The 15,853-nt window shown below is 42.1% G+C and overlaps 1 long non-coding RNA gene across 1 annotated transcript; it reads left to right on the forward strand.

Annotated features, from left to right (window-relative positions):
- Positions 1-1,431: 1,431 nt before the first annotated feature.
- Positions 1,432-11,231, forward strand: LOC122457662. Its single transcript, XR_006277315.1, has 3 exons — positions 1,432-1,596; positions 8,930-9,015; positions 11,041-11,231. It is a non-coding gene; the product is annotated as an uncharacterized LOC122457662 (long non-coding RNA).
- Positions 11,232-15,853: the final 4,622 nt, after the last annotated feature.

Genomic DNA, 15,853 nt, shown 5'->3' on the forward strand with positions numbered 1-15,853 from the left:
GAATAAGCCACCACCCTGAACGACATAAGTTACACTGACCTAAGCGCCAGTGTAGCCAGCGCTATGTCGGTGTGACAGCTTCTGCCACCAACATAGGTACAACCTCTCGTGAAGGTGGATTTATTATGCTGCTGGGAGCACTTTCTCCCATCGATATAGAGCGTCTTCACCAGATGTGATACAGCAACCCAGCTGCAACAGTGCAGCTGTGCTGAGTTAGCGCTTCTAGTGTAGATTAGCCCTAACTCTTTCAGCACATTTTTTCTGCCTAGGATGATGAAGCTCTGCCTCATCCTCAATGCAAGCCTGTGCTTAAATAGAGTTTGGCCATATGCTATGGTACTTATCACATAATTCGTATCACATTTGATGTTGGGGGAGTCTACTATGTATTATTTATAGCTATTAATTACTTTTTTCACAATATGTGTTATTTATTATTTTATTATTTATTTGTTTGTTGTTGGTTGTCATTTGTTTGTTTTTGATTACAGCAGTGTCCAGAAATTCCGATCAGGACTAAGGGTCCCATAGAGCTAGGCATTGTGCAAACATATAGAAAGAGTACAATCTTTTTTATCCTGTTGATGCACATGTGCATCTCACCACCACTGAAAGGTAAAGTCCATGATTCAATGGCAGGCCTTTAAATATTTTACTTCAGTTCTTTTTGAATGTAGTGCCACTGTCTTCCTGTTTTGTCTTGAATTCTGGCACAGTATAACTCTCAGGTTGTCATTCATTGGGAGAGATTTTACGTAAAGCAGAGAGGTTCATGTTCATAAATGCTTTGAGAACTTCTGGACAGGAAATGCTACTTATTTTGCTAATACTAACCCTGTTGAAATTCACCTCTAGCTAAAAATCTTTACCCCTAATGAGTGTCTGCATTTTATCTGAATAGTTTAAGATAAAGTGCTTAGAGTATACGAAGCAGTTTATTCCCTCTCTGCGTGAGCTAGGTTATGATTTATTTTGCTGGTCTACTAAACTTTTTAGAGATGATGAAGTAATATATTCTTGGTCAGTTGTTCTGGATCTTCTTAGCATGACTTTTATTAGTGACTTGCATCCTGAATCACTGTGGTAGCACTTACCCAAAACATGCCGGGAAAAGATTGTTAGTGGGCTTAGGTGGCATATTAATCAAATAAATGTAAAAAATTGAACAAATCAGCTGAAAGGAAGTGCTATAGCAACATGGCTATAGTGCCATGCTTTTAACCAAAATGCCAGGACAGAGATGGCATAAGCTGCTTTTCTTATATGTATTCTGATGATCTGTTAAATGCAGCAAAGTGCAAATAAATTTGTGAGCCAACATTAAAACTTACTATATACTTTTTGTTCAGCAAGACTTTGAAGGAGATGTCACATTTTAGAATTGTTTTAACATAACAAAGCACATTTCTCTTGTTTTACTGCAGATTTCAAATTAATGGATGAGCCTGAATGAAAAATAATACCCTGGGTAGACTGCTAGATATTATTAATGCAATTTCCAGATAATTTTAGTGTGCATACTGCCTGGACACATTTATTTGCCAGTGATTGCTAGTTCAGGGTGATGATTCTTTATGAATGCTTTTTTGTAGAGTAAGTAGGTTATTTTGTATAATCTCATGGTATAATAAATTTTACCGGTGTCCTAATAAACCTGTTTTAAACTATACAAGAAAAGTCCTCCATCTCCTTTGGTACCGGAATCTTGCTCTTGATTCGAGAGGTGCCAATTTCTTTCAATCGTGATAATATGACACTTTCCCAGCTTCTCAGAGGAGGAAGTTAGCCTATGTTTTATGTCCATAACAATGTCCATCCTTTATGTTTCAGTAATAGACTGCATTACAGCCACATCATTGAACCACCAACTGGCAAAAGGATCCTAAGACTTTCACATCTGAATGTAACCTAGGTCAATAATAACAGAAAATCATTACCAGTTGACAGTGGGTTAGTGGACTAGATAAAATGAGCTGGTGGTCTTAATCCAGTATCTTGGAGAATAGGCCTCTCTAACGCACAAACACTGTCACACTTTTCACTGATCAATGTTCTCAACAGAGAGGCCAAAGACAGTTGAAGCTTGGAAAATGAATTACTTTGCTGCCATTCAAAGCAGTCCATTCAGGTGAGACTTAGTACATTCAGGTAGGTCAAGATGAGGAAACTTATATGTGCTGTATATTTATTGGATTCTGTAGGGAGTCAGGCTCCAGGGTCTTCATTCTGGCAAGTTGCATTATCATTCCATTATAATTTAAAATAAAATAAAAATAGCTCAATTTTCCTTGGATTAGGAATAACGAGAGTAGGGGAAAATGCAGAACTATATCTATATTTCCTTCCAAGAGACAAATTTTAATATTTGGATCCTAATAAAACCAAAAAAATGCTGCTGACTGTGCATAACTCTTGAAGTTATTGGGAGTAATATGTGCAATGGGAGGATTGGGCCCCTGGACTTTGTGTGTGTCTAACATAATATAAATGTGCATGTGACTTCCTGTGTGTTGCTGCATCCCAGTGGCTTTCAAACTGTAGGGCATCGATCACTGGTAGATTGTGGAGCACTTGTTGATGGCCTACAGAATGCTTGATGGTTACATGATACTAAGTCTCCTCATTTCCAGATGCTACATTATATTCAAAGACAGCTAACAATGTTATATATACCTATAATGTTTTTCCATGTGAGCTAATCACTGTAGCTTTCACATGCAAGTTATGCAATTGCAGATGGGAAGGGAAGTGGGCATATGAGACAAAGTCTCTATTAAACTGTAGATGACATATGGAAAAATTCTGAGAACTCCTGTAATCTTTCCCATTTTCCGCAAATAAAAATTGCCAAACAGAGCTGCCATGCCTATATTTTAGGTGAAATTTCAGATACACAAAATGTGGAGGTGAAAATGAATTTTGTGTGCTGCCTTGTGAATAAATTTGGGAAATTTGGGGGATCTGAAAAACTAAAATTCAAGGGTTCAAAAATGTGAACAATAATTTAAGAGATTTTTTGTTGCGATTTCATGAATACACTCACACCAATTCGAGCGGCAGCGAACCAGCGGAGCAGCGGGGACAGCAGAGCAGCTCACAGCAGGAGTTTGCCTGGGACTGGTAAGTATCCGAGTGTGTGTGTTTGCTTGCTGAGGAAGTATCCGAGCGTGTGTTTGCTGGGAGGGAGCCTGAGTGAGTGTCTGATTGGCTGCTAGCCTGCAGGGGGCGGGCATTAGGGTGTCTGTGTGTTTGCGTCAGGGAAGCCTGGCTGTTTGAAAATAGCCAGAGCCTCGCGAACCAGCTGAGCAGCGGGGACAGCAGAGCAGCTCACAGCAGGAGTTTGCCTGGGAGTTCGCCTGGAGTGAGCCCATTGAGGCTTACATCTTGCCAACGTCTCTGAGGAAGCTCCGTAGTAGGTAGGTGATATGGAAGGGGGGAATTCAGCTGTTGTGACCTGCACTGGATGTGCCATGTTTGTCTTTCTTCCACAGGACAGAAGCGACTTTGTCTGTACAAAGTGCAAGCTGGTCTCCATATTGGAAGAGAAGATTGAAGGTCTGGAGCAACAGGTAACGACCCTGCGTTGTATACGAGAGACTGAGGATTTTCTGGACCAAACTCAGGATAGCCTTCTAGGGGCACAAAGCTCTAAAGATGTAGAGCAGGTTGCACAGAGGAGCCAAGAGGCCAGTGAAGAAGCTTGGCAACATGTGACCTCCAGAAGAGGTAAGCGGAATGTCCGGGTTCCAGTAACACAGACACAGGTAACTAACCGCTTTCATGTTCTCTCCACAGGTACCAATGCGGAGAGTGGACCAGATGATATGTCTGGGGGGAGAAAGCAGAAGGAGACTCCGCTGGTTGGGAGGCATGAGATGCGATGTCCTGAGGTTGGAGGTTCCACGACCACCACTCCCAAGAGGAGAAGGCGGGTGGTGGTGGTCGGGGACTCTCTCCTCCGGGGGACTGAGTCATCTATCTGCCGCCCTGACCGGGAAAACCGAGAAGTCTGCTGCTTGCCAGGGGCTAAGATTCGTGATGTGACGGAGAGACTGCCGAGACTCATCAAGCCCTCGGATCGCTACCCCTTCCTGCTTCTCCACGTGGGCACCAATGATACTGCCAAGAATGACCTTGAGCGGATCACTGCGGACTATGTGGCTCTGGGAAGAAGGATAAAGGAGTTGGAGGCGCAAGTGGTGTTCTCGTCCATCCTCCCCGTGGAAGGAAAAGGCCTGGGTAGGGACCGTCGAATCGTGGAGGTCAACGAATGGCTACGCAGGTGGTGTCGGAGAGAAGGCTTTGGATTCTTTGACCATGGGATGGTGTTCCATGAAGGAGGAGTGCTGGGCAGAGACGGGCTCCATCTTACGAAGAGAGGGAAGAACATCTTTGCCAGCAGGCTGGCTAACCTAGTGAGGAGGGCTTTAAACTAGGTTCACCGGGGGAAGGAGACCAAAGCCCTGAGGTAAGTGGGAAAGCGGGATACCGGGAGGAAGCACAGGCAGGAATGTCTGTGAGGGGAGGGCTCCTGCCTCATACTGGGAATGAGGGGCGATCAACAGGTTATCTCAAGTGCTTATATACAAATGCACAAAGCCTTGGAAACAAGCAGGGAGAACTGGAGGTCCTGGTGATGTCAAGGAATTATGACGTGATTGGAATAACAGAGACTTGGTGGGATAACTCACATGACTGGAGTACAGTCATGGATGGTTATAAACTGTTCAGGAAGGACAGGCAGGGCAGAAAAGGTGGGGGAGTAGCACTGTATGTAAGGGAGCAGTATGACTGCTCAGAGCTCCGGTACGAAACTGTGGAAAAACCTGAGTGTCTCTGGATTAAGTTTAGAAGTGTGTGCAACAAGAGTGATGTCATGGTGGGAGTCTGCTATAGACCACCGGACCAGGGGGATGAGGTGGATGAGGCTTTCTTCCGGCAACTCACGGAAGCTACTAGATCGCATGCCCTGATTCTCATGGGTGACTTTAATTTTCCTGATATCTGCTGGGAGAGCAATACAGCGGTGCATAGACAATCCAGGAAGTTTTTGGAAAGCGTAGGGGACAATTTCCTGGTGCAAGTGCTAGGGGAGCCAACTAGGGGGAGCGCTTTTCTTGACCTGCTGCTCACAAACCGGGTAGAATTAGTGGGGGAAGCAAAAGTGGATGGGAATCTGGGAGGCAGTGACCATGAGTTGGTTGAGTTCAGGATCCTGACGCAGGGAAGAAAGGTAAGCAGCAGGATACGGACCCTGGACTTCAGGAAAGCAGACTTTGACTCCCTCAGGGAACAGATGGCCAGGATCCCCTGGGGGACTAACATGAAAGGGAAGGGAGTCCAGGAGAGCTGGCTGTATTTCAAGGAATCCCTGTTGAGGTTACAGGGACAAACCATCCCGATGAGTCGAAAGAATAGTAAATATGGCAGGCGACCAGCTTGGCTTAATGGTGAAATCCTAGCGGATCTTAAACATAAAAAGAAGCTTACAAGAAGTGGAAGCTTGGACATATGACCAGGGAAGAGTATAAAAATTTTGCTCGGGCATGTAGGAAAGATATCAGGAGGGCCAAATCGCACCTGGAGCTGCAGCTAGCAAGAGATGTCAAGAGTAACAAGAAGGGTTTCTTCAGGTATGTTGGCAACAAGAAGAAAGCCAAGGAAAGTGTGGGCCCCTTACTGAATGAGGGAGGCAAGCTAGTGACAGAGGATGTGGAAAAAGCTAATGTACTCAATGCTTTTTTTGCCTCTGTTTTCACTAACAAGGTCAGCTCCCAGACTGCTGTGCTGGGCAACACAAAATGGGGAAGAGATGGCCAGCCCTCTGTAGAGATAGAGGTGGTTAGGGACTATTTAGAAAAGCTGGACGTGCACAAGTCCATGGGGCCGGACGAATTGCATCCGAGAGTGCTGAAGGAATTGGCGGCTGTGATTGCAGAGCCCTTGGCCATTATCTTTGAAAACTCGTGGCGAACGGGGGAAGTCCCGGATGACTGGAAAAAGGCTAATGTAGTGCCCATCTTTAAAAAAGGGAAGAAGGAGGATCCTGGGAACTACAGGCCGGTCAGCCTCACCTCAGTCCCTGGAAAAATCATGGAGCAGGTCCTCAAAGAATCAATCCTGAAGCACTTAGAGGAGAGGAAAGTGATCAGGAACAGTCAGCATGGATTCACCAAGGGAAGGTCATGCCTGACTAATCTAATCGCCTTTTATGATGAGATTACTGGTTCTGTGGATGAAGGGAAAGCAGTGGATGTATTGTTTCTTGACTTTAGCAAAGCTTTTGACACGGTCTCCCACAGCATTCTTGTCAGCAAGTTAAGGAAGTATGGGCTGGATGAATGCACTATAAGGTGGGTAGAAAGCTGGCTAGATTGTCGGGCTCAACGGGTAGTGATCAATGGCTCCATGTCTAGTTGGCAGCCGGTGTCAAGTGGAGTGCCCCAGGGGTCGGTCCTGGGGCCCGTTTTGTTCAATATCTTCATAAATGATCTGGAGGATGGTGTGGATTGCACTCTCAGCAAATTTGCGGATGATACTAAACTGGGAGGAGTGGTAGATACGCTGGAGGGGAGGGATAGGATACAGAAGGACCTAGACAAATTGGAGGATTGGGCCAAAAGAAATCTAATGAGGTTCAATAAGGATAAATGCAGGGTCCTGCACTTAGGATGGAGGAATCCAATGCACCGCTACAGACTAGGGACCGAATGGCTCGGCAGCAGTTCTGCGGAAAAGGACCTAGGGGTGACAGTGGACGAGAAGCTGGATATGAGTCAGCAGTGTGCCCTTGTTGCCAAGAAGGCCAATGGCATTTTGGGTTGTATAAGTAGGGGCATAGCGAGCAGATCGAGGGACGTGATCGTTCCCCTCTATTCGACACTGGTGAGGCCTCATCTGGAGTACTGTGTCCAGTTTTGGGCCCCACACTACAGGAAGGATGTGGATAAATTGGAAAGAGTACAACGAAGGGCAACGAAAATGATTAGGGGTCTAGAGCACATGACTTATGAGGAGAGGCTGAGGGAGCTGGGATTGTTTAGTCTGCAGAAGAGAAGAATGAGGGGGGATTTGATAGCTGCTTTCAACTACCTGAAAGGGGGTTTCAAAGAGGATGGCTCTAGACTGTTCTCAATGGTAGCAGATGACAGAACGAGGAGTAATGGTCTCAAGTTGCAATGGGGGAGGTTTAGATTGGATATTAGGAAAAACTTTTTCACTAAGAGGGTGGTGAAACACTGGAATGCGTTACCTAGGGAGGTGGTAGAATCTCCTTCCTTAGAGGTTTTTAAGGTCAGGCTTGACAAAGCCCTAGCTGGGATGATTTAACTGGGACTTGGTCCTGCTTTGAGCAGGGGGTTGGACTAGATGACCTTCTGGGGTCCCTTCCAACCCTGATATTCTATGATTCTATGATTCTATGATTAATTCTCTAAACAATGTGTTCTGTCTTGTCCTAAGGTATACAAAGTATGCAAGAGTGTCACCTGATGACCTCTGATGACATTAAAAGTGAAGGAGAAGGAAAACATGGAGTCAAAAAGAAGCATTATTTTGTAGTCTTGGCTGTTTCACTTTGAATTTTCGGATGTATTGTACCATGAAACTCAGAAAGAAATTTGGTGGTTTAATGGTTTACAAAAAATGCACATGAACCAGTATGACATAAAAGCACTGAGTTTTGTACAACTTGAGCTAAGATTTTACTTATGCCTGAAGCAAGGTTTAAAAAGTATAAAAAACTAGAGTGCACTAAGCTACAGCACCAGATAGATTTATTTTGTGTTACCTCTTTTTAAAGAGGAGAGGAGGGATAGCTCAGTGGTTTGAGCATTGGCTTCCTAAACCCAGGGTTGTGAGTTCAATCCTTGAGGGGGCCATTTAGGGGCCTGGGGCAAAAATTGGGGATTGGCCCTGCTTTGAGCAGGGGGTTGGACTAGATGACCTCCTGAGGTCCCTTCCAACCCTGATCTTCTATAAAAATTGAAATATTTGTTCCTTCCCCTAATTTTAGTTGATTACTACCAGGGCAGAAGGCCAAATAAATATTTTTACAAAGTTCGTATTCCTTATTGTTTCAAAGCCCTTGTTAACTTTTCCCATTTTATAACCTTTAATTTGGAATGATTTTCAATGCAGTAAACAGGATGAGCACTGTGGAATTAAATAGAAAGGGACTCATGGGAGTTTTTAAAGGTTGACAAATTCTATTTCTCAAATACATATCCAGCACACTTTGAAGATTGGGTTATATGGGAGTTTTGTAAGAATTATATTGGCTATTAATTTGAGCTGTCTGTTTGTTTTCTCTAAACTCTATCCTTCACTGATCTTGGTGCCTTGATGTCTATCAATACTTCAGAGATCCAGAGGTGCCTGAAATGTTCTGTACCATCACAGCCCCATTGTGCTTTTCCTCCCTCACAAATGTTCTGTACACTAGCAATAACAGAAGTCAAAATCATGCGTCACAATCTATTTTGACTTTTGAGGGTTTGTTCCTTTTCCCCAGGTCCTACTGCTGTCTTTTTTGTTTAATTTTAGAGGAAGATGTGACAGCACAACAGTGTTTGTTCAAGCGATGTTCTGAACTTGATCATAGGTAACTTTGTGATTTAGAGAATTCTAGAGTACAGAATGTGGTAAACTACAGTACAGGGTGTCAGCTTCTTATTTACGGCTAGCTATTTTTTTCTGTATTACTATGGACTTCTATATAAGAACTCGGTTAACATATTTATTTGAAAATATTTTCATTAACCTTGTACATTAGATTCTTTCATACACTTTTTCCAAGTACTGTACTGATTTAAAAATGAGCTGTTTTTCTTTTTGTGTAATCTGTTCTCAAGGATATAACTTTCTAGAGGTTATTCAGGCCCAGTTTCTGGTAGCCTTACTTATGTTGAGTTGCTCTTTATTCCAGAAGTAAATACATGGTCTGCAGTGATTCATTATATGGGGTAGAAGATACATTTACTCCTGTTGATTTGTATCATAATATGCCCATTGGTATGTATTTTCCTTGTTGAGGATAGTTTTTGTGCTTCATTAACACTTAGAATCATAGAATCATAGAATCATAGAATATCAGGGTTGGAAGGGACCCCAGAAGGTCATCTAGTCCAACCCCCTGCTCAAAGCAGGACCAAGTCCCAGTTAAATCATCCCAGCCAGGGCTTTGTCAAGCCTGACCTTAAAAACCTCTAAGGAAGGAGATTCTACCACCTCCCTAGGTAACGCATTCCAGTGTTTCACCACCCTCTTAGTGAAAAAGTTTTTCCTAATATCCAATCTAAACCTCCCCCATTGCAACTTGAGACCATTACTCCTCGTTCTGTCATCTGCTACCATTGAGAACAGTCTAGAGCCATCCTCTTTGAAACCCCCTTTCAGGTAGTTGAAAGCAGCTATCAAATCCCCCCTCATTCTTCTCTTCTGCAGACTAAACAATCCCAGCTCCCTCAGCCTCTCCTCATAAGTCATGTGCTCTAGACCCCTAATCATTTTCGTTGCCCTTCGTTGTACTCTTTCCAATTTATCCACATCCTTCCTGTAGTGTGGGGCCCAAAACTGGACACAGTACTCCAGATGAGGCCTCACCAGTGTCGAATAGAGGGGAACGATCACGTCCCTCGATCTGCTCGCTATGCCCCTACTTATACAACCCAAAATGCCATTGGCCTTCTTGGCAACAAGGGCACACTGCTGACTCATATCCAGCTTCTCGTCCACTGTCACCCCTAGGTCCTTTTCCGCAGAACTGCTGCCGAGCCATTCGGTCCCTAGTCTGTAGCGGTGCATTGGATTCTTCCATCCTAAGTGCAGGACCCTGCATTTATCCTTATTGAACCTCATTAGATTTCTTTTGGCCCAATCCTCCAATTTGTCTAGGTCCTTCTGTATCCTATCCCTCCCCTCCAGCGTATCTACCACTCCTCCCAGTTTAGTATCATCCGCAAATTTGCTGAGAGTGCAATCCACACCATCCTCCAGATCATTTATGAAGATATTGAACAAAACGGGCCCCAGGACCGACCCCTGGGGCACTCCACTTGACACCGGCTGCCAACTAGACATGGAGCCATTGATCACTACCCGTTGAGCCCGACAATCTAGCCAGCTTTCTACCCACCTTATAGTGCATTCATCCAGCCCATACTTCCTTAACTTGCTGACAAGAATGCTGTGGGAGACCGTGTCAAAAGCTTTGCTAAAGTCAAGAAACAATACATCCACTGCTTTCCCTTCATCCACAGAACCAGTAATCTCATCATAAAAGGCGATTAGATTAGTCAGGCATGACCTTCCCTTGGTGAATCCATGCTGACTGTTCCTGATCACTTTCCTCTCCTCTAAGTGCTTCAGGATTGATTCTTTGAGGACCTGCTCCATGATTTTTCCAGGGACTGAGGTTAGGCTGACCGGCCTGTAGTTCCCAGGATCCTCCTTCTTCCCTTTTTTAAAGATGGGCACTACATTAGCCTTATACTAAGCCAGTAAAATTTGCATTTTATGACCAGATCCTTATAAAAACTGTGCAAACTATTTGCAAATAAATCATGCATATGTACAAATTTCATGAAATGTTCATGATTTTTTTCTGTTGTTTTGCCCAAGTCTGTTAATGATAGCACCAAATATGGCTCATATTATTTTCAATGATAGGCATGATGTGTTTATTGCTACATTTGAGATTGTAGGTTTTTTTTTAATATCTTCATTAAACCTTTTTCACATCTTGTCTATTTTCTGTTTGGTTTCCAAAGAGGACCATAAGGTTACAATTCAAGCATCATAATGAGCGTTGGACACATTGGGTCAATTTCTCATTCTTGTTACAATTATTGTCCTGAATGATGATTTATAATGGACTATTTTCTTTTCTTTATATGCTTTTTGTCACAAAAATAATGTTTCTGAATGTTGATGACTCTTGTATTTTGTAAATTACATAATTGAGTGCTGGACTGCTTTGATCTTTGTAATGCTCCATCATTTGATTGGTTGACTATTTAAGTTTTCTTCTGTTTTCAGAGTCACAGACCCATGGGAAGAGATGAAATACACAGTCAATCACAGTAAAGAATGCTGAAAAGTCAAAGCAGTATGTCATGCTACTATCTTTTGCTGAATGCTTTAATCATTAGTATTTATACACTTCATACTTCATTATAGAATTTGTATTAAACATGAACAGTAACAGAACATGTTCAGTATCAATTCTCTTGGCAAGATTTAGACACAACAATAAAAATGAAACAATCTATTGTTAGATACGTAAGTTTGCATTCTAGGTGGCCATTAAAATACCAAAAAGTTGTGAGTTCTACATATTTGTTTTTCTTTACATGCTGTAGATTTTATTGATTTTATGACTTGCATGCACACACACAAAAAAGCAAGAGTTAGTCAAACAAAGCAATATCAAATATCTTTAGGGTTTCATTCCCAACAGTTAACTTAAGAATCCAGATATAACAGAAGTCATGCCAAAATATTCATGCTTTCATTGTTCACATATAGAGCACTGTATACCCATCAATCTAAAATTATAAATCTTCTGGCAAAGATTATCAATAATGGGTGCTTAAAGTTACACTCCTAAATCCGTAATTAGATATTAAATAAGTGACCGGCTTCTTCAAAAGTGATGAACATCCAGCAGCTCCTCTTGTGCTCAGATTTGAATTCTGTATCCCACAACTTCCATCCCCTAATGTGTTTGTTCATTTGTATGTGTAAGAAAAAGGAAGCATGACATTCTAGAAAATTTAATGCCAGCTGAGAACTAGGGCTTTGATCCATCAAAACACTGAGTGATATGTCTACACTATAGTTGATTGCTCTAGCTAGATCAAAACTAGTTTGAGTAACAATAGCGGTGAAGCTCTGGGAACATGGGTGGTTGCACTGGCTAGCCTAGCCCACCGGGACCCTGTGTACATACTCAAATAGCCACTGCTGTTGTGGCTTCACTGCTATTGTTACCCAAGCTAGTGAGATTAAAGCTACCTTGGCTATGTCTACAAGCTGCCATCACATATCTTGACTACCATCCGGGATGCCGTCATACATCCCGACTGCAGTGCACATATACCTAAAATCATGTGCCTAAATTTAAGCATTTTCTTGAGTGCTATGCTGGACCAGTGCCTCGTTGAGGGCTCCATTGCTTGAATGTTCACTCATTTGCAAAGTTGAACTACATTTGTTGCTGGTTGAAAGCTAATAGAACACTCTGGTTGAGTGCTCTATTCACACTTTTTCATATATGTGAGTGGAGTGAGGATGGGAAGAGGGAACTGGATAATTCCAATTACACTCATCAAACATTCATTTCTCCTATCCCACGTTCTGTAATTTCCCTCACAGACCTACAGTAAGGGGATGAAATTGGATGAAATTTCCCAACATTAAATTGTACTCCAAAGATTCATCCTGTAATATGTGTACTGTGAGAGGGAGTTTTAAAAGCATTCAGTGTTGGTCAAGGCAATGGGAGTTTGTGTTCACTTAAATGGTGGATGGAGTTGGGTCAGTTCGAAAGGCTTCTGTATATTCAAAGGTTACTTTTATTTGAAGAAAATTGAATTGAATGCTTATAGGGGTATAGGAACTGCCACAGTGCATCAAACCTATGTTCCATTTAGTCCAATATTTTGTTGGCAAAGTCAAAGAATTCTAGTATACTAGAGGCATGATTTTCCTTTGTCGAAGACGTGCTGGTTAATCACCGGTATGTCAAGCTTCTCTGAGTGTTTTATAATTTTCTTTTTAATTAATTTATCTGGTTTGGGAAGTAAGGCAGTTAGCAATGATTGAGGATATCCTTTGAATTTTGGTTTAAGGTAGGTAGAAAACATATCACCCTGCAGATCTGATACAGTAGCTGATTTTGTTGAAAGATTGCCTGTTTTGGTTATCAGCCCCACCATTTCAAACTTACCATATTTTTGTTAGCCAATTAGTCGCTTCGTTCTGAATTACCTAGTGAAAGAGAGAGAGAGATTACAAAAATCCTAATTCTGTTGCAGAAGGCAATGGAGATTTAATTAGGGGCAATGGATACATCAGATTAGAATTATTAGATCATCATTAGATACATCAGATTAGAGCTATTGAGCCTTTCACCACTATTTCACTTTTTAAAATGAGATGCAGTAGTGATTCAAAAGTTGTTACTCTGTGATGCCTGTTAGTGGCTTATGTGAAACAAGTTGATGATCTCAGTCCAACAGAAAAGTGGAGGAATTGATTGATATGGAAACCTTTAAAGTTGGTCCCTACAGAACAAGGTTTAGGCTCACTCACAACGTAGTCCAGGGTAGCTTGCGCTGTTACTACCTGTGCTGTACTTATTCTGTGGATGAGTTGAAGATTTCAGCTTTCAGTGCCATCTTCCACCGGGAGTATATTAATTTAAGAAAAAAATAGAAGAATTTGATCTTAATTGGTAGCTTGTATCCTGGTGTTCTGCAGCCTATATTGGTTGATGCTCTTTATATAGGTTGGATTGAAGCTAGTAGTTTTATAAGATAAAGCTTAAAAGCTGCACACATCCATATAACTTCCCTAGGTCACAGTGAATTTGGACCAGGCAGTCTGATCATTTGAAATACATATTTGTGCCTATTCAGTACATAACTGGAAGACCGTTATTTCAAATAGTGAATTAGTTTCCTGTTTTCCTGCTTGCAAACCTTTTGATTAAATAAACAAAACAGGCATATACACACACTAAACAAAAATTTAGACTTAAACTTCTGCAGGGTTCTGAGGGCTAGAAACAGCCACTCAACTTCAGTGCTAATATATTGGGCATTGTTCCAACCAGATCATAGTGTATGCAGGAGATAACGAGACTAGTTCTGTATTTTTTCCCAGATGTTTTTGCTAGTGAGAAGTGTTGCTACTGTTACAAGGGTAAACTCTGTGCTTGGCAGCACCTTATGCCAGACTCTGGAATGGAATTTTGTGTATTTGTTATTTTTCCTGCCTGGCAAAGATGCGTTCTGACTTTAGGACATGGAGCATTACCATGTCATTTGGCTGACAACTCCAATTCCTATGAGAAATTATGGCACTACAAAAACACTGGCATGCATCATTTTAAATTTTGCTTTACCCTTGTCATAGTTAAAATTTCTTACAAGTCTACTCACGTGAATCATCCCCCTTTTTCGGGGGCAGGCATTCATAGGCTGCCTAAGTGGACTCAGATGCAGTGTGATACATGATGAATTAAGACATGGATAAATGAACTTCAAAGTCAATGCAGTCTGAGAGGAATTAATATTTGGAACATGGTTATTTCTCTTAAATGGCTCATGATGAAAGAAACAAAGGACTTTCATCATGGTACCAGTCTTCACCTAGGAAATGTTAATCCATAGTGTCCTTACAGATATTACTCAGTATGAATTATAAAATAACAGATGTTTTGCTAGATGTCCAGTAAAGTATAATACTTCTGGGACATTAGTGCCTAACAAGCTTTATTTATGCTGATGTTGCAAACTTTAAGATTTGCTCAAAAACAGTTTTAATTTTTACAGGGTGCATAAGGGGAATTTATGAAAATCAGCAAATTACAGATTTGCATATGCTCTTGCAGGTTGCAGAGTGTCAGTCAATGGAAATTACATCTCCCTATTTCTTTGTGAATAATATAAAATTATTGGTTTCTTCTTTTAATATTTTTAACGGATCTGGGAGGATTTGACTATTTATTAGAGAAGGGCAAATTGATTTGCATGAAATAAGAACTGACCTGAAATTTCCCCCAACTCAAACCAAACACTTTTCTGTATGCATGAAAATGTTGAGAAAATTTTCACTTTTATGCATCATAGCACTTCCAGCTTTTGGTCTAGACTGGATATGCTGCAAGAAATACGATATATCTGACCCAACAAATACTTGAAATCTTGCTTGAAAGCTTATTTTTTGCCCTATTTTGAGTCTTGTCTTGTCCACTTGGAAGATTGTTATTCTAGAAAAGGAATAGAGAAAGTTTCAGTGGGTGCTGTAAGTGGAAAAGGGCTGTTAATTTGGTATTATTTTGCTTTTTGGACGACTTATTTTGCTCTTGGTGTACCTAAAAGGAGCAGATATCATGGTGTAATGGGGTGTCTGCCCCACAATGGCCTCTAAAGGTTAATGTAGCCTTAAGGAGACTGTGTGAAAATCAGCCAATAGGAGATGGGCTGCAAGAAGCAGCCAATCAGGGCTGGGCAGGCCCATATAAGAAAAGCTGCAAGGCAGAGCTGAGTCAGTGGCATCCTAGAGCTTGAGGAGGGGGAACTGGCAGCCCTGCAGAAGGAAGAAAACTAGAACCTGGGACAGAATGGTGTTGGGCAGAATTAGGGAAGAGAGAGAGGGCTCCTGGCTGACTCCTAAGACTGGCATGCTGAGGCCCTGAGATAAGGTTATGGGGCTGTGGGGAAGTGGCCCAGGGAAGTAAATTTAGAGACTGGAGGTATGCACAGAGTAGTGGGTGAGCCTGGGTCCCTCCTTCACCCCTACTCAGCAGTGGGGAAGTGGCTGGACCACATGGCAGTACACTTCCCCCAGAACAGGGGAGAACAGAGCGGGACACAGTCCACTGTGTCCTGAAGAGGATGCTGTGTTCCTTGGAACAGTGCACTTCCAGGAGCAGAAGTGATGGCGGGTGAGGCACCACCAAAACTTGGTATATTGACCTGTGGAGCTGATTGGCATGATGACCAGCAGGGAGCGTTAGGATGTGGTGAGTTTCACCCCATCACAATTACCTTATCAGCATTTAAACTTTATCACAGTGTGTATCTTTATCAAAGAAAAATGTGATATTTCTCTCAAAATGTAA

This window comes from Dermochelys coriacea, chromosome 1 (assembly GCF_009764565.3).
Source record: "Dermochelys coriacea isolate rDerCor1 chromosome 1, rDerCor1.pri.v4, whole genome shotgun sequence".
NCBI classification, from domain to species: Eukaryota; Metazoa; Chordata; order Testudines; family Dermochelyidae; genus Dermochelys; species Dermochelys coriacea.